This window comes from Dipodomys spectabilis, unplaced genomic scaffold (assembly GCF_019054845.1).
Source record: "Dipodomys spectabilis isolate Male_0828 unplaced genomic scaffold, ASM1905484v1 ptg000032l, whole genome shotgun sequence".
NCBI lineage: Eukaryota > Metazoa > Chordata > Mammalia > Rodentia > Heteromyidae > Dipodomys > Dipodomys spectabilis.
The window spans coordinates 23,793,234-23,811,867 of record NW_024870709.1 but is presented as its reverse complement, the minus strand read 5'-3'; the positions used below and the strand labels follow the sequence as shown (position 1 = coordinate 23,811,867).

Genomic DNA, 18,634 nt, shown 5'->3' with positions numbered 1-18,634 from the left:
TTCCTGGCTAGGTTGGCTTTAAAAGTCAATCTTCAGATCTTAACCTCCAGAGTAGCTAGGATTACAGGCTTGTGGCACCAACTATAAACTCACTTAATTATTTTTAACATTTGCAGTTACATTTTCTATTTCTGTTTAGATAAAAATAGTAATATTTATCTCATGGTGTTACTGTGAATATTTGGACAGACAGTATATGAAGCATAGATTAATGCCTAGTCCATACTAAGTGCTCTGTGCTCATTTTTACAGTATTGAGATAAAATACAGATAAGAGAAGAACACATTAAAGTATTCTAAGGGATTCTTATCTTGCATATAGTTTTGTTTTGGAAGAGCAGCTTCTAAATACAAGTGTAATTTTATTCTGTAGTTTATCAATGCAATAATTCAGATGTGTCACTAGATGGCAACAGTGAGCTACAAAAATCAATGGCAACCTTGACCATAGTTTTTCTTTGAATTCAGGCTCTCCTTTTCCACAGGCAAACCTTCAATAAAAGTGTAGTCCAAAAGCTTGACCTATCTGCACCCATAGGTGCCATTCTTCTTGATATCAATCTTACAGAAATCTGGGTTTATTACATTTCAGTTTGAATGTGCATATCAGGAATTCTAGGCCAGGCAAAAAGACAAGTAATTGTTCAGAATCCTCTGCAGAAGTCCATCAGTGATTCTAAAAGTGTTCCCACCAGGAATCTTACTTTGGAGCTCCTTATAAAACATAAACTCATGCGCCCCCTCAGTTCTGCTAACCAGACTATTGGTGTTTGAATGAGCCCTGTAGATGATTCTGATGCCTGCTGAAGTTTGAGAACCTTCGTAACAAATCAATGTTTAGCATCATGTAAATGTTGCCATGAGAAGAAAGAGAGCACTAGGGGAACATTTTGCCCAGCACCTTTGTTTTGCCAAGAAGAAATCTGATATCTAGAGAAGATAAATGACTCATTGGAATAAGTAAAACAGATACAATTAAAAAGATGATTGAAAGTCACATGAGTGGCTTGTGCTATAGCCAAACTCCAGGGCTGTTAAGTTTCCCTATCCCAGATCTTCCCATAACTACTGAGGCCTACATTCTATCTTGATGAACAAATATCATTTATCTATTCATTTGTACAAGAATTTGTTTGTTTCAGTAAACACTTCTTTCCCCCCCTTTTCCTTTTCCTTTGTCAATCTTTGTGTTGGTCCTGGGCTTGGCCACTATCCCTGAGCTCTTTGTGCTCAAAGTTAGTGCTCTGTCACTTTGAGCCATAGCACTACTTCCAGTTTTCTTGTAGTTAATTGGAGATGAGTCTTACAAATTCTCCTGCCTGGGCTGGCTCTGAACCATGATCCTCAGATCTCAGTCTCCTGAGTAGCTAGGATTACAAGAGTGAGTCACTAGTGCTCAGCTTAAATGAATACTTCTGTAGGGATATAAAATTAAATATGATGAATTCTCTGGTAATCTAGTGTGTGTGTGTGTGTGTGTGTGTGTGTGTGTGTGTGTGTGTGTGTGTGTATTAGAATGAGGAGGAATCAAGTCAGAAAGAGATATCTCGGGCTGGAATATGGCTTAGTGGTAGAGTGCATGCATGAAGCCCTGGGTTTGCTTTCTCATTACCACAAAAGAGAAAAAGCTGGGAGTGGAGCTGTGGTTCAGGTGGTAGAGTGCTAGCCTTGAGCAAAAGAAGCTCAGGGACAGCACCCAGGCCCTGAGTTTAAGCCTCAGGATTGGACAAAAGAAAAGAAAAAAATAAAGAAAGACGTCTCAATTGGGATGTTAAGTGAATACAGCTAGTGATTAGAGGATTTGGGCAAGAAGAACAAAGTTCAGAGCCAAACTTTGGGTGTAAGTAGTTTACCAAATGAAGAAATAGGGGAAAGACTTTTGGAAAGAGGTATCCGTGCATATGAGGTATAGGGCTCATAAACTCAGCAGTGAGAATAAGGAGTTTTGTTCCAGAGGAAGGAAAAAGTAGAGGAGTTAGGTTAGACAGATGACTACACTGTTAGGTGTACTACTACTGCTACTAGTTGGTACTATGGGTGTGTAGTTCTTTTACATTCAAGCATGTGCGCTAAGCATTTTACAGCTACGATCAGGTGACTTCATCCCTAAGCAGCTTTGTGTATGTCCACTCATTCTTACTTTACAGATAACAATGGACATGCCTACATTGGTCAATTTTCTTTAAAACAAATGCTACGATGCCCATTTCTTAGATACTGAACTTAGAAAAAAAATGCTAATGTTAACCTCTTCGAGGACAATTTCTATGTGAAGTATGTATGATGAATATATATTTGATACATATAATTTCATAGGCATGCTTTCCATCAATACATAAACCAGGAGGTTTTTGGCATCCTTTTTCCTTCCTTTTTAAATGTAATGAATGAATGTCCTGTTATTTTTTCCAACTTTTAGCAATGTTGGGAGTAGTGCCTTTCTCATGACCAGAGAGATGTATTGTGTTTGAAAAGTGGCAAAGAATGTCTATGAAAAGTGGCAAAGAATGCCTATTTCAATGCTATTACTTTACTCAGTGAACAAAAGAAGCTCAGCAATGAGCAAATGACCTTGTCTAACATCACTAGCTTTGTTATTTTTGGTTTTTACTTTATAAGCATTTACTGTGAATTTGCTCTCATATCAGCACAAGCATCTTTCCTTCCCTGAACAAGAGTACCCACAAATCAAACTGAAGATTCAAATTTGTCATTAAAGCTCTACTACAGTTCAAAATACTGTGCCTGGTTCTTCCTAGGTGAACTTCTAGAAGGCCCACGATTCACTGGGGGGAATTTTTCAGTGACTATTTCTTATTGAGAAAATTATTTTTTCTACTCTGTACTTGTTGCATCTGCAAAATATTTATCCTGAATTGGCAGATTTAGAAGACTCCTTTCGGCTCTAATGGTCTGTGGACTTATGATTCAATGATAAGGGTACAAAGAACTCATTTCTGAGTTTTCTTTGTAGTAAAATTTTTAGTGTTGTCTTGGTAGAAGAAGTTATCAGATCAAATATTTCTCCATGAATTTCTAAGTGAGATCCTTAATATAGTTCTGTTTTTTACTGTTTAGGATCACTAAGACCTTGTCCAGCTCAAAACTGTGTTTATATTAATTTATTTCACATGACAGTTTAGACGTTTTAGGGCTGATACTAAGGCAAGTTACAAGCAGATGTTATCAGAAATGGTTGAGGATCTGTTTGCTTTTAGGTAGAAGAGACACATTTTAGAAAATGCTCTCTCTCTCTCTCTCCCTCCCTATCTGTCTCTCTCTGTCTCTCTGTCTCTGTCTCTCTCTAAGAGCTCATTTTGTCTTGAGCACTTTTAGTTAGATTTTTAAAAATATGAATAAGTAACTTTTGAGATTATATGTGAAATCTTAATTATATGTGAAACTTTAAAATTTGGTAGAATAAAATTTACTAGATAACAAATTTATATATAATTATTCTTTTATATTATTAACTGAATAGTTCAACATCTTATGAACTCATAATGTTTCTTAGAAAGGTATTTTTAAAATAAGCAGAGATGTAGGGCCATAAATATAATTTATAGTTCTTTCCATGACATTTTTACTTTACATTTCAAGCATTAAGCATGAACTCTTTTAATGAATGAGCAGTATGAGCCATGAGCCATTAAATAATACAGCCTGGCTTTTTCCCTACACATGGAAGATGCATGAGAATGGCCAAATCACTGATGTTAATCTACATTACACTCAGATAGTATCTTAGGAAATTCTATCAATCACATCAAGACAGGTGCATAAAGAAGCCCAGTAATGTTAATCAGTACTGTGGGCCTTGAGCAATAGGATTTGCTAGCCAAGCATTATCCTGTACTTAACTTTATGGTTTCTAGTAGCCATTTGAAAAGGTTAAAAAGGGATAGATAAAATTAATTTTGTTGTACTGTATTTATTAATACATAAATTAACTTTATTTATCTTAGGATTTTGAGGTTATAGTAACAGGTAATCAACACAAAAGCTATCTTACATTCTTGTTTTCATTCCATATCTTAGAAATTTGGCATGCATCTTATACTTACAGTACATTTCAATAGATACTGACCATATTTCAAGTGCTTAATAATTACATGTGTCTAGAGAATGTCAGGTTGGACAGTGAGTGCTATGCTAGTTGATCCTACTTTTCAACAGACATCAATAATATGCTGTAGAGGAAAGATAAAGACTAGTCTGAAATCTTAGATACTGTGTCTGTTTCCTGGCTTTGACATTTGATATGACTACCAAAACTGATTTAGTTTCTTTGAGTCTTAAATTCCTATTTTCAGTAATGGTAAATTTTAATAACTACCATACTCAGTAGGCTGGGGTAAGATTAAATAAGATATTATATGTGAAAGTTCTCTGTTAGATCATAAAGCACTATACACATGTAAGGCATTATTACTTCTTTTATTGTAGATTTGCTCTTATGACTTGCCAAAGGCCACATTCCAAATTGGTAGGAGAATCAAGGATAACTTTGGGGGCTTCTGATTTTCAGCCATCTGTAAAAACTAAAGGCTACCTAGCTAGTCTATTTTTTTTTTTTTAACATTTAAAGAGAGTCCTTTTATTTTTAAAAAATGGAGGAAATAAGAGAGTGGCATTAAGAAGTAAATTCCATATTGAATAGTTATGATCTTTTTGGCCACTGCCATAATGTTCTACAGTAAAATTATACATAAGGATATTTATACACTTACATACCCAGAATTATAGCCATCAAGGATTGGACTTCATGGTTGTCATATAATATAAAATCCCATGTTCTTCAAAGTTTCAAACAACTTTTAAATTGAACTGTGGTTTCTCTACTCTATCTCCAAAACATAGTACAGCCACAAGAAAGTCCTTCTGTAGTGAGCTTGATTAATAAAGCAGATATGGATCAATTCAGCAGGTTTTCCATGGATATTTTTGGTTACAGATGTAGCTCATTAGTTCACATGTGTGAGATAGCATTTCTGTAGTGTGAATCCAAAAGACATATTAATGTTAAACAGAAAGAGAGAAGACAGGTCAATACATTTTATCTACTGTCCCTTTTGTGCAAAGTACTTTAGGTATTTAATAGTCAAATTGAATTTAAATTATCATAGATAAAATTTTTAATAGACTTTGAAAGTATGCATGATAATTTTCGTTTAGATATAAAAGTAATTTTACTTGAAGAACACATGGAATCTGTCTACATGGAAAATGTCTTATGGAACATGAATCTCAGTAATGTATATTTTTGAAAAGTAAAAAAGAGATGATCTGAAGGAAATGATAGATTATTCAAAAATAATTTTGATAGTTACATTCTGTACTTTTGGAGAGCACCTAGTGTATTTGCTATTATGATCAGTTCCCATTTCCCTAATTGTGTTTCTATCATGGTATTTATTTTTACATTTTTGCTTTTCCTCCCTCAACATTTATGCCTAATGAACATCTTTATAGAAATTAAAACTACATAAAATATTTAGAGTTTTATGCTATATTAAATTAGCATGAGCCAAGTTCATTTTCACAGAAAAAGATACATATGCTCAAGAAGGTCTTTTTTAAAAAAAATTATTTTAAATAACTTTCAGATGGCTGCTTTCATATAAAACTATCATGTTTAAGCTATAGGACTGCTTGAATTAATGACAATATTAAATAAATATAATTTTAATTTTCATTTGCTGAGTCACTGCTGTTGACTATTTCATTAATAGTTTATTGAGCAACCTTTATTTTACTGCTTCTGCACCTTAGTTTCAAAACAAAGAGCTCAATTTTTAAAAAGTTCAACAAAACGTACATTTTATATTTCCACTATAACTTTATAAGAAATTCCTCTCTTTTTCACTGCAATAACCAATTTCTACATTTTTTAACGTTTTAGTTTAACATTATTACGGTAATTTTTTTTTACTAGGAAAGTGTATCAATGTCCTTGGCCACAAGATTTTGTTACAAGAATCCAGAAATGGAGCCTGTCATTGGTTGCAACAACTAAAATGTTTCTCTGGACCCCATTCAGACTTACATTGTGAATGTAAGCCATGTCAGGACTCTTCATCATTTTCTCCAAAATCTTCAATCAGTTTGAGTCCTATGACTCATTACTTACATAAGTACACATTAAAAAAAACAATCATTTTGAATTATAAATATTTTATTTGGAGAGACTATGACTTTGATGGCATCCAGCCAAAATGATTAGTGGTACTTACATTAAAAGTATAATACCCTAATGAAATCACTAGTGTATTTGCATTTCTTTAGAAACTCTGAATGGATTCATTCTCAACAGGGTGTGTCCATGGATAAGGAACTGTAGGAGAGATGCTGGGCTTGTTTAGATTAGGTGTACTTAGCAAGAATGTAGAAATCTGAGGTATCTTCACAATTCATTTTTTTCAATTATAAAATAAAATTAAATGGACCATAAAAGCCATTGTACTACTATATAGTAGGAAATATTGAGCTCGGTTTCCAAAAGTCACACTTAAGAGCAGGCAATGGTCATAAGCATAGGATGGCTGTGGATACTATGAGATAATGTCTACTTGTTAGAAATGGATGGTATGTTGTGGCTTGGTTTTCCATTGAAGTTCAAAAGTTAATGACGTACTTTATATTTTTATTGCATGTACTGAGGCATGAATTAAAATATAAAAGAGATTCTCTCCTGCTGTTAATAGTTTTAACTGTGGATATATTCAATATCAAATGTGAATAAAACCATATTTGTTATATCATGCTCTGTTTCATACATCCTAGATTGTCTTTAGGAAAATTTAGTACATATCACTTCAGTCATCTGAAAGGAATCATTTCTTCATTACAGCTCATAACTTTAAACTATAAAATATCACTTGGAAAAAAATATTGGCTCAATTAAGAGAAATATGATAATGGTAGAAAAACACATATAGACATGTCCGGGAGATGATAAGATTATTTTAATTTTCCCATTTGCACTGGAATTATTTATTTTACAAATCTCCAGATCTTTTATTACTTAAAGTCCTCTGCTGAATCATGAAAAGAAGCTTAAGTTAGCAATTTTCCTCTGCAAAATCTAGCTGCTAGCATCTGGTGAACACTTGAGTACCTATGGAAATGATTATTTTAAGACTCTATTTCAACATGCTTGGACTCAAAAATCAGCCGGGATCACTCTCTATATTTTACTATAGGGATTTAAAAACCTGGTATTAGCCCCAGTCTCAAGTCTTTGCAACAGTGTAGATAGGATAGATGAGAGGATGTTAGTACTTGCAAGCAGGCTAAGCAGCTGCCTGCCAATTGCCCATGTGTTCCTAGACAGTAATTGGTTGCATCACCTGTTGATCCCCTTATAGCCAAGCCCCTGTCCTGTCATCACTTTCCCACACTTACATTTATACTTGTCTGGCTTATAGAATTGAGGACCAGTGTTCTTTCTTGTGCCTTCCTGTGGTACCCTTGGGGCTAGTTTCTGTGTCTTCACGGGATGCTTCTCCACTTCCAAAACAGCTTCTGAAGTAGAATAGAAGAGGGCAACTTTACTTAACTGGGAAGACTTATAAGAAGCAACACTGCTATCACTAGATCATAGGAGAAACTACATAATAGTAGAGGCATAAATGCAGAATTCAGTGAAAAGTACTATTGTTACAACCAAAATTAAGGGAAAATAGAGATCGCTTGTATGTTAATTAGAGACAATGATTTTGTTTGATGCCATCAAGTATACATTTATTTATTTTCACACATATATTGCTACAGCTGTGATCTGAAATGTCTCCCAAAGGCCAGTGAATTAAAGGCTTGATTGCCAGTTTGTGGTGCCCTTGGGAGATAGTAGAGCCTTTAAGAGGCGAAGCCTTGTAGAAGGAAGTTAGGTCATTGGAGAAGTGCCTCAGAGGGAACACTGAGACCTTGGTCTCTCCTTTGTTTTGGCTGCCATGAGGTGAGTAGGTCTCTTCCACCATTCACCCCCACCATGATGTACTATACCGCCATAGGTCCAAAGCAGCAGGGCCTAGGGATCATGGATTAAAACCTTGGAAATGAGGAGCCAAAATAACATTTTTCCTCCTTCTAAGTACCTGACTAACACATATTTTGTACGTGGCCTTTATCCAAATAGACAATGCATAATTTATCTTCATTTTTCCCATGGTTATATGTTATATGTTTAATTTTCAATAATTCAATTTTTCTTTATCTATATAATTGAGATAATTTACAAAAGCTTGAGGGATTTGTTATAGAGGAAGCAAACTTATGAAGAAGTGATAAAAGAAAAGTTCAGGGGCTGGGAAGGTGGCTCAGTGGCGGAGCGCTTGTCTTGCATGCATGAGGCCCTGGGTTCGATTCCTCAGCACCACATAAGCAAAAAGAAAAAAGCCACAAGTGGCATTGTGGTTTGAGTGGTAGAGCACTAGCTTTGAGCTGAAGAGCTGAGGGACAGCGCCCAGGCCCAGAGTTCAGGCCCCACGACTGGACCCCCCCCCCTCAAAAAAACCCCCCCAAAACAAAAAAAGACTTCTTAAAAAAAAAAAAAAAAAAAAAGAAAAGTTCAGGAGAGAAGTTAGGTTTATTTAAGAAAAGCAAATTTTGAACAATACATTTTCCATTCAATTTGTATACAAAGATTCTGAGTGAGGATTTATTCTTAGTGTTTATCAAATTAGATCTGACTTTTATTTGGCAACAATAAAAGCCTTTTTATTTTTAGGTTTTGCTTGGGATTTTGATATAATCTAACTAGTTGAATATAATTTAGAAAGCCTCTATCATCTAGACTTATAAGTCATATGGAATTTATCTCTACTTAATCTGCATATCAGAAATTTCACTCTGTCTTTGACATTTAAAGACATTTTGTTTTGGTGTTTTCCATAGGGTCTGGACTACTGAATATATTTATATATGGGAGCTGAATATATCATCTAGCTTCTGACATGTGGCTTTGCTATAGAGACAGTCTGTACAATATTCGTTCAGGCTCAGAGGATCCAGAAATGTTTTGAACTTTGCCTCAACTTTTGCAAAATCAGATGTAAATGAAGTTTGAGTTAGCCATTGGTAAATGGAAGCTCTTCAAGCTATACGATATGATTATCACTAGTAATAAAGTTAAGCAATAGTAAGTGGACTCAAGAGCTTGACTTTTCCAGTTCACTACATCTGTGGCATAACTCCTTGCAGAAGACTGGCAGCTCACAAACACTGTTGCCTCCAGGGAAAAGGAAGCTCTCCACAGTCTGATTTGATACTAGAAACAAGATGAAAATACATTTTAGCTTATCATTCTTTATTTATTCTTTAGTCAATATGTATTGGAGAATTACTAGGTGTAAGGCATGTAATTTATTCTTGGAGAGAGATTATTGAAAAGAAACTAGATACAGTGTCAGCTATCATAGGACTAACAACATGAGATAGTGATTTTTTCTCCAATGTTTTCTGCCTCTTTTTTTCTACTTGCATAAAAACAGAAGAGGAGAATGATGTACAGAATAGATAGAAACACTGAAGATATAAATTATATATACATACATGTGTTATATATAGAATTCAATCTACTTCTGTCTAAACAGCTTTTACACATACACAGCTAGGTAGATTTTTTTTTTTCGGTTGTGGGGGCTGAACTCTGGGCTCTGTCCCTCAGCGCTTCAGCTCAATATAGTTGTTAACTTACGTATTCTATATTACAGACTATTATTATATTTATATTTATTTTTGAAAATATATTTTATAATTATTGTCAGATTATTATTATTTAGCATGAAAACTTTAAGATACTTTATTTGTTAATTCTGACCTAGGCACAACACACTAGAATATAACAATCCAGGTTCTGGGTGCCAATTTAACCTTAGCTTTGAATCCTGGATTTTTCATTTATTTCTGCTGGATATTTGGAAGTCTAATTGATCAAATTTCAGGAAGGTTATTAGACTTTTCAGTTTTCATGTAAGAAAAATTTGGCTAAGTACCTATTACCTTAGGTTTAGTGATGATTAAATGAGTGTATGCATTTATAAATAATAATGTATAATAGTTTCATGAAGTTTAGTATTATAAATACTAGATGTAACCATTTCCCAGTAAGTTTGACTATTGTAGTCTGAAGACACCCATATTTAAATTCATATCATTTTCCAAACTTGCTGGAACTTCTAGTTTTGCTCCCTTTTTATTTCCCTGACTACCATACTCAACTGTTAGAAATTTGGAAAACAAAACAAAACAAAACAAAAAAACCAAAGCTGGGCACTGGTGATATATGCCCATAATCTTAGCTACTCTGGAGGCTGAGATATGCTTCAAAACCAGTCCTAGCAGAAAAGTTGGTGAGACTCTTATCTCCAAGTAATCACACACACATACACACACACACACACACACACACACACACACACACACACACACAGAAAAGTGGAGCTGTGGCTAAAGTGGTAGAGTGTAATAAAACCTAAGGGGACACTGCTGACTCTGAGTTTAAGCTCCAGGACTGGTATGCAAACCCAAACCCAGACACACACAGACACACACAACAATAAACATAACAAATGGGTTAATATCCTTGCCTATAGTCTTTTGAAGGATCCAATTGTACTTAAAAATACATCCACTCTCACTTTCCTCACAGCAGATCATGTAAATCTGCTTAACCACCTCATCTATTATATCTAATAGTGCCTCCTAGCACTTAGAAGTAATCTAAACTTTTACTGGAATTTGTACACCACGAGATTCCTATTTTGCTGCCTGTTTCCTTCTCCTTGTTTTGTACTCTTCAGCCACACTGGCTTTCTTAACAAAATCATAGTGCTCACTTCACTTTTAGTCTTTTGTACTTTCTCTACCTGGCATGATCCTCCTTCCCAACACTAAGTAGGTGAACACTATTTAAACCTCAATCTTGAACATTACTTCCTGAAGACCTTTCTTGACCATCATTCTAAAATCAGACATTCATGTTCATATATCTTATTCTTTTCATTCTACAGTAGCAGTTATGTTTTCCTTATGTAGTTGAACACCTTTGTCACTCTCTCTCTCTCTCTCTCTCTGTGTGTTTGTGTGTGTGTGTGTGTTTGTGTGTGGTGGAGCTAGGGTTTGAACTCAGGTCCTCACATTGGCTAAGCTGACACTTTAACACTTGAGCCACACCTATGGCCTTCCTTTTTCCTGGTTATTTTAGAGATAGAATCTAGGGAACTTTTCTGCCCAGAGTCTACCTGGAGCCACAATCTTTCAGTTTGCAGTCTCCTGAGTAGACAGGATTATATAGATCTGAGCCAATGGTATCTAGACATCTTACATTTAGTCTGCCTCAATACTAACTCTTCTTTCTCATATTCCTGTTTGAGAGCAAGAAATTTGCTTGTTTCCTGTGCTAAACACCCTTGAGACCAGAATCAGGCCTACCACATGGTAGGTGTTCTGTAAATACTTGCTAGACTCCTTATAAATATACTTTTTGTACTTCTGAAATGCAGACTTAGCAGGGAAAAAGAAACATTGAGATTATTTTGAAAAAGTCAGAAATGATAAACTCCATGGGCATTTAAAAAGGCTTTGATGGTTCTGATTAGAGTTAAGTACCTGGCTTCAGTTGTGAAAAGAAAACTCATAAACAAATCACAACAGTATAAATACTTTTTCTTCAGGAGTGTGATGAGAGATCCCTTGTCAAATCAGATATTTTAAAAGCTGTATCACCACTCAACAGGATTCTTGCTTTGAAATAAAGAATGTTTATTTTCCATCAATATTTTTGTTGCTGCTAAACATGGAATTATTTACTGGATAAGGAACAAGTCTTAGTAAAAAGACTTCCTTTTTAGCCTTGAATGTGTTGAAAATGGTTTTATTTTGGGGGACTGGCTTAATACAAGCATCTATGATGAGAGGTGTTCATTACTGCATTGGGCTAATGAGTATTAAACTGTTGCCATTGGTATGGCTCACTCTGAAACTCAGGAAACTCATGGGTGGGTCACAAGATTCTACAGGAATAAGATCTATTTCTATAAAACCCATGAAAAAAATCTAAACTGCTTTTCTAAACTGCTATTTTAGATATTTCAGAAAATATATAGTGTCCTGTAACACATAGATTCATAAATATATATACATATATATATATATGTTTTTTTGACTCACTATATTCTATGTTAAGTTTCTTCCACAAAGTAAGGTGATTGTATTCTTATAGGTCTGAAGGAAGAGGAAATGCCCATTTGTTAAACATATCCATAAGGCTAGTGTGCTTGCTAGTTGTGTTATCTATCCTGTCTCAATCCTTCTAACTGTACAATGAATAAATAAAAGCCAATGAGATGGAAGAGACCTCTCTTTTGCACAACGTTGAGGGAGAAAATTGGGAAATCAGGAATCTGCAAACAAAAGGCCTCATCCTCTGGATCTTACTCTAGCGTTCAGTTTCAAGATTTGCAAGGGACATTGTATTTTATATTACCGATACAGGGAAGTAATCTGGAACATGACAAATGCTCATTGATGAACAATGTTATTAAATTGGACAAAGGTTTCTATCAGACAGTTGACTTGTTTAGAATGGATAGACTTAGGTAAAGTAACTTGAGTTCTTGGACATCAAATTGTAGTTGGGTTTCACTTTTGGTAAGGAGATATTGTTTTCAAGATCCATAAGACAGGTTCAGATAATTTAATGGTGATAATGCTCTCCCTTCCACCACAAACTATACTGTATTGCTGATAAACCAGTCAAATGCTGTAAATTAAGCCCTACCTCAGCAGTGAAGCCTATTGTTTACTGATGACGCTTCAGGTACCAGACTTTGTGCTACTAAATACACTTCAAATGCAAATAATTTAATTCTCACCACAATTCTATAATAAAGAAACCATATATGTAAGATCACTTAATAATATTAACTCATGCTGGGCACCAGTGACTGGCTCATGCCTGTCTACCTATTCAGGAGGCTTAGAGCTGAGGATTGCACTTTGAAGCTAGCCCTGGCAGGAAAGTCCCTAAGACTTTTATCTCCAGTAACCTACAAAACATTGCCAGAAGTAGAGCTGTAGCTAAAGTGGTAGAACAGTGCCCAGGCCCAGAGTTCAAGTTCCAAGACCAACAACAACAAATTAACACACAATCTCTCTCTCTGTTTCTCTCTCTCTCTCTCTTTATATATATATATATATATATATATATATACACACACACACACACAGATATATATATATACACACATACATACATACATACATATATATATATATATATATATATATATATATACACATACACTCATGCACTTACACACACATTTTGAACATAGTGTCTATGTTTTATCTGCTTTTCTTTCCCCACCAAGTAAGTGAGTGGTTCATAACTGGTGTCTAGAAAACATTTATTGAATTAAATGAAATGTCATTTCTTGTGCTTTCCCTGAGGGAAAGATACTTATCTGTCACTTTATCCTTTGAAAATCTGACTTTGAAGATCCTTAGGGATGAAGAAGCATTGGGAATTTGGGAAGCAACAAGAAATGTGGAAGAGGCAATGCAGTTATACAATTCAATACACAGCTTACAAAATTAAACAAAATTGAGGGAGGGAGCGCTGTTGGGAGAGATGAGTGAGTGGTGAAGGAGTGACACTGATCAAGATGTGCTGCACTTATACACTGCTTTGTCAAATGGCAATTCATTTGTACAACTACTTGAACATAATTAAAAAAAGAAAAAGAAATGTGGATTGGTTTATCTTGGATTAGTGAGGAAGACTGATACAAAAGAAGGTTGGAGGGTGTTTCTGAATAGATTAGGGAAAAGAAAGAAATGTGAAGCTGGCTTCCTGGCTTCTTTTCACCACAGGATAAAGCATAAATAAGACAACCAAGATATAAAGGCTTCTGAAGAGTGCCTGAGACACAACACTCATTTATGGCAATGGATATTGACTGTCTATGCTTGGAACTGAGCACCTCAGCAAGATTGGGTTAACTCCAAGAGCAGGAGCGTGGTGGAGGCCAGCAAACATCTAAATACATGCAACCTTGTTTTCTATGCATTTCAGGCCCTGGTTTATTAGCTTTTCTGGTTGCTGATTGGACCCTGATGATTAGTAAGAGTAATGGATGGGAATCTGCTTTGTTCTCCTCACTCAATATTGCTCCCATGGCTTGGCCCACTGACTAAGTTAGGTTCCCTCCAGGTTATTTTCCTGAAATTATGCAGCCTGGGTCTGCAGCCCAGACACTTCATCTAAATGCCAAAGTCCGCTTTCCACCTCCCACCTGTAGGTCATTAGGCACTTGGATTGCACCAGGCAGATGGGGCAGGGGACTTGCTCAAACAATAGTTTTCTAGAGACACAAGTGAACCATAAACTTGGGGAGAATGAACCCTCTAGCTACCTGGGACCCTGCCCCCAACCATTACCCTAACTTAAGTCCCTCTACCCCTGCCTCCCATAACGGCTCCTGTCTCCTGACTCTCCTCAGGTCACCGTGGTATCCCTCTTCAACCTTCCATTGAAGTTGATCTGGTCTGTTGAGTTCGCTTTCTGCTCTTTCTGTATTCTAATATCTTCTGGGCTCAATTTCCTAACAGTAACTATGGCTCTGTTGTGTTCTAGGAAGGCCAGGGATGACACAGCATCTACAAAGGGAGTCTACTCTCTACAGCTTTGGTTAATCCACAGTCATTGTTTATTAGAACATCCAATGGTTCCAGGAACCACAGCTGTCAAGCAGCCACACAGTGCCGGCCTTCCATGCCCACAGTAGTGCTGTACAGAGCGAAACAGACCCCATACCTCTCCTCTAGGATCTCACAATAAAAACCATACACTTGGGGCAGTGAAAACAATGGGGCAAACAGATGCACAGCTGTGTAAACAGAGAAGTACAACAAATTAGAGGATTTTGGTACAAACTGTTACTGCGTGCTGCTGTTTGCATGTTGGAACTAAGGGGGAATTTTGCAGGTCACAGAACTTGCTGGAGTCCATGTGAAGGTACAGGATGGGAGGGTGAAGGGGAGAAGAAGCCATCCAGTTACTTTCAATAAACAAAAGAAGAAAAGACTTCGAAGCAAGGGGAGAGGGTGTGTTCTCCCTAGCTAACGAATCTGAGGGCCCGTGTATTACCATTTAAGTCTCTCTCTTTTCCCCCTAAGAGATTTGGTTGTAACCAGCCTGGAGAAGGAAAATGAAAATGTATTAAGCAGAGTACAGCCTGCCAAAGAGATTTCTGAAGCCTTCTTCCCACTGGAAACCAGGCTAAAAAGAAAATAAAAACCAGAATGGATTATAATTGTACATTCCACTTATAACCAACTAGCAAAATGCCAATTGATTTTCCAAGGAAATCATTACTTTGGGTGAGTTTTTTTTTTAAAGAGTCAATGTTGCCTGCCACTGTCTAGCATTCACTGTCTGACATCCTGAACACTGTCAGAAATGAATCTGGACTCACAGAATTCAGCTGGAAGCAAATTCCAAGCAATTCTCTCCCTTGGCCACCCCAGGCTGATAGGTATCTTTATTCTTTTAAATATATCCAGATAGGGAATTTGAAAACCTCCTCAGAAATCTTTTCCAGAGTTTATAAAACCTTTACTGCACTAAGATCTTTCCATCGAACTTAAATTCCTTTGGTTGTAATTTAAATTCATTTCCTCTTCTTCGTTCCTCATTAGACAGAAGACTGCTACCCCCAAATAGCCATTTCTCTAAATACAGCTGTGAACACACAGCTCTTGCTTCTTCCATGGACACACATGACTTCTATTTCACATGGCATCTATTTATAATCTCTTTTTTTTCTTACTTGGCTTCTGACTTTGTCCTCAAGGTAAGTAGCATAGATTCCTTAAAATTGTGTTTTATTAATTGATTTCAATTTACAGATATTGACATGACAATGTTCTGTGTCCATTCGAGGCAGACTTTATTGTCTGCTTCATAAAGATCTAAAAGAACATTGTCAGTTATACTTTATGTTTCCCTGGAAATGGGTGAGGTAATAGTCCCAAGATATGGATGGCCACTTCTTAGCTCATTAATAACTTTGAACAATTTACATCTAGCTAGCATGATAGAAAAAATTTTGTTCACACCAATACAGTGAAGAGATGGACTAAATAATTTTAATTTGGTGTTCATCACTAGTTCCCAAGTATGAATATTTGTTCTCAATATTCGTTTGGACCAAACAAGAAGCTATTTTCCCTTAACTACCATTTGTTTTACCCACAATGGTTAATGTCAGTAGTTTCTCAAACATCAGAGCCTCTAAAAGTCATTTTTAATTTTTCTATTATTTATATATTTAAAAATAATTCCTCTTAGGTTATGTGATACCTATGTATTACCTATGTTTACAGCTCAATTAGTTTCTTCATATGCCAAATCATTTTTAGTTAAAAAGATCTGAATGCTTTTTAAGGGTATCATATAGGAAACAACTATTTTATTTTGATTAAATAACATTTTAGGAGACTGAGAGGGACACTGTAACTCTGTCTCTTTATGGATATGCTTCCTGCCTTTTATGCCCCAGGATCTTCTAGACATATACTAAACTAAGACAAATTGAAAATATGATACACAAAAGTTCCTTTTAAAATATAATTCCTTTGTCCCCTAAACTTAAATACTGTGCAATTAAATATGTTATTAAAATAATGTTCAAAAGTAAGATTTGAAAGTGGTTTATGGTCACAGTACTTTGGAGGTAGACTTTTTTCCCATATGATCTATTGTCAATTTTTTACTCGTTTCCTTTTAACCTTTTGCTGCACTTCAAATTAAGCCTCAAAAGGCACAGCCAGGCTAACCATATCACTTACATCATAAAAAAAACCCAACAAAACCCCAGTGCAATATTCTCAGGGGTTTGATAATACAGGTGGATTTTCTTTGGTATTTTATTTTTAACTTTTTCTGCCATCATCCTGATTTTCCCTTGCCTTTTCTCTTGTAGATACACCTTAAAATTTTTTTCCCCTTTGGCTCAAATATGTATTTCATCAAGCCTAGTAGCCACTTAAACCAGGGATTTCTGAATTTGATACTCCAGATGACAAAATGGAATGAATATTTATTTTAACTTGATCACAAGGTGGTTAACAACCAATCTACTTTGGTTTTAAGCCATTTCCTTTGTTCTCTTCCAGTCATTGCCATGTCCCTCTCTTTTCCCTTCCCTCAGCTTGGTTCCTTCCGGTTTCTATGCTACCTGAGCACAAAACAAGGGCTGTGAACTCACTGGATGACTCATTGGTCTGCTGAACAGTCTGTTGACGTTTTAAATGTTTCTCTTAATACTTTTGTTCTGTCTCATGCCACATAGCTCACATCACTTGTCCGTGAGTAACACTGGCATGGTGCCATCTGGCAGTCATCTGGTTTGGAGTTAGTGGTGAGCCAGGGGAATGGCAAACTTGCAATCTTCGGTGTGACTCCTGTGTTCTGGATGGCTTGGAGAATGCTCTTTACCACTCCTTTCATTTTTCATATTCTTCTATTTTTTCAGTTCACTAGCTCTCTTCTGTCTAGTCTCCTGTCTTCTCCTTTCATTCTTTACATCCAGAAATCACTCAGAATGCAGGGAGAGGAAAGGAGGGATTAGCAGGTCCCTTAAGGGGTCTTCCCATTTGCTTTGAGGTTTAAAAATGCTGTGTTATCGCTTAGAGTTCTCAATCTAATTATTTTTCCCTCGTTTTTCATTCCAAAAATGAAAATTGCTTTTTCTTGGCGATAATTCTAGGTTTTGGACACATAGCTAGTTTTTATTTCTTTACACAGGAACAACTAAGCAGTTCATTTTGTTATCATGAACTGATTTACAAATGGCTGAGTGGTAGGGAAGACTGTTTAAGTGTAGGTTCATCACTATAGGTTTCAATTTATGTTATCTTATGATAACATATGATACGATACGGTAACAACTCCCTTTCAACCTTCTACTGAAGGCAATCTAACATTATAATCCTTATACAAAGTCATCTCTTTGAATTTTAAGAAAGGATTATTCCAGCTAATGGAGAGCCTATATAGGAAAGAATCCATGGTAAAAGAATGAATTTTAATAGGCATCAAGAACACGGTAACTGGAAAATCTCTAAGAAGCTGGAGTTTTTTGTTGCTGTTGTTCTATTGCCACTTACTTCCTCCCTTGCGAATCATCTGCCTATCACTTAGTATTAGAAAATAATCCTTGGGGCTGGGAAGGTGGCTCAGTGGTAGAGCACTTGCCTTTCATGCTCGAGGCCCTGGGTTCGATTCCTCAGCACCACATAAGAAAAAAGCCGGAAGTGGCGCTGTGGCTCAAGTGGTAGAGTGCTAGCCTTGAGCTGAAGAGCTGAGGGACAGCGCCCAGGCCCAGAGTTCAGGGCCCACGACTGGACCACCCCCCCCCCCCAAAAAAAAAGAAAATAATTTTGAAACGGAGTCAGCCATATACAGGGAGTTAACTTGCCTTCTTTGCTAAAATCATGACAAAGAAATATCTGTGTGTTTATTTATAATGTGATATTGTGAAGCTACAAATGAGAAATTTTAAGAAATTCTGTGATACAACAGCTCTAATTGGATCCATTCCTACTAAGGATTGTTTACCTAAAGGAA

At 36.1% G+C, this 18,634-nt stretch overlaps 1 protein-coding gene across 2 annotated transcripts in view; it reads right to left on the bottom strand.

The window, feature by feature from the left end:
* Positions 1 to 18,634, bottom strand: part of Col8a1 (collagen type VIII alpha 1 chain) — a 134,777-nt gene that overhangs the window by 44,578 nt on the left and 71,565 nt on the right. For both annotated transcript variants that reach the window (XM_042677027.1, XM_042677028.1), the window contains exon 2: positions 7,405 to 7,524. The gene's annotated coding sequence lies outside the window, so the exon portion shown is untranslated. The remainder of the gene's footprint in view (positions 1 to 7,404; positions 7,525 to 18,634) is intronic.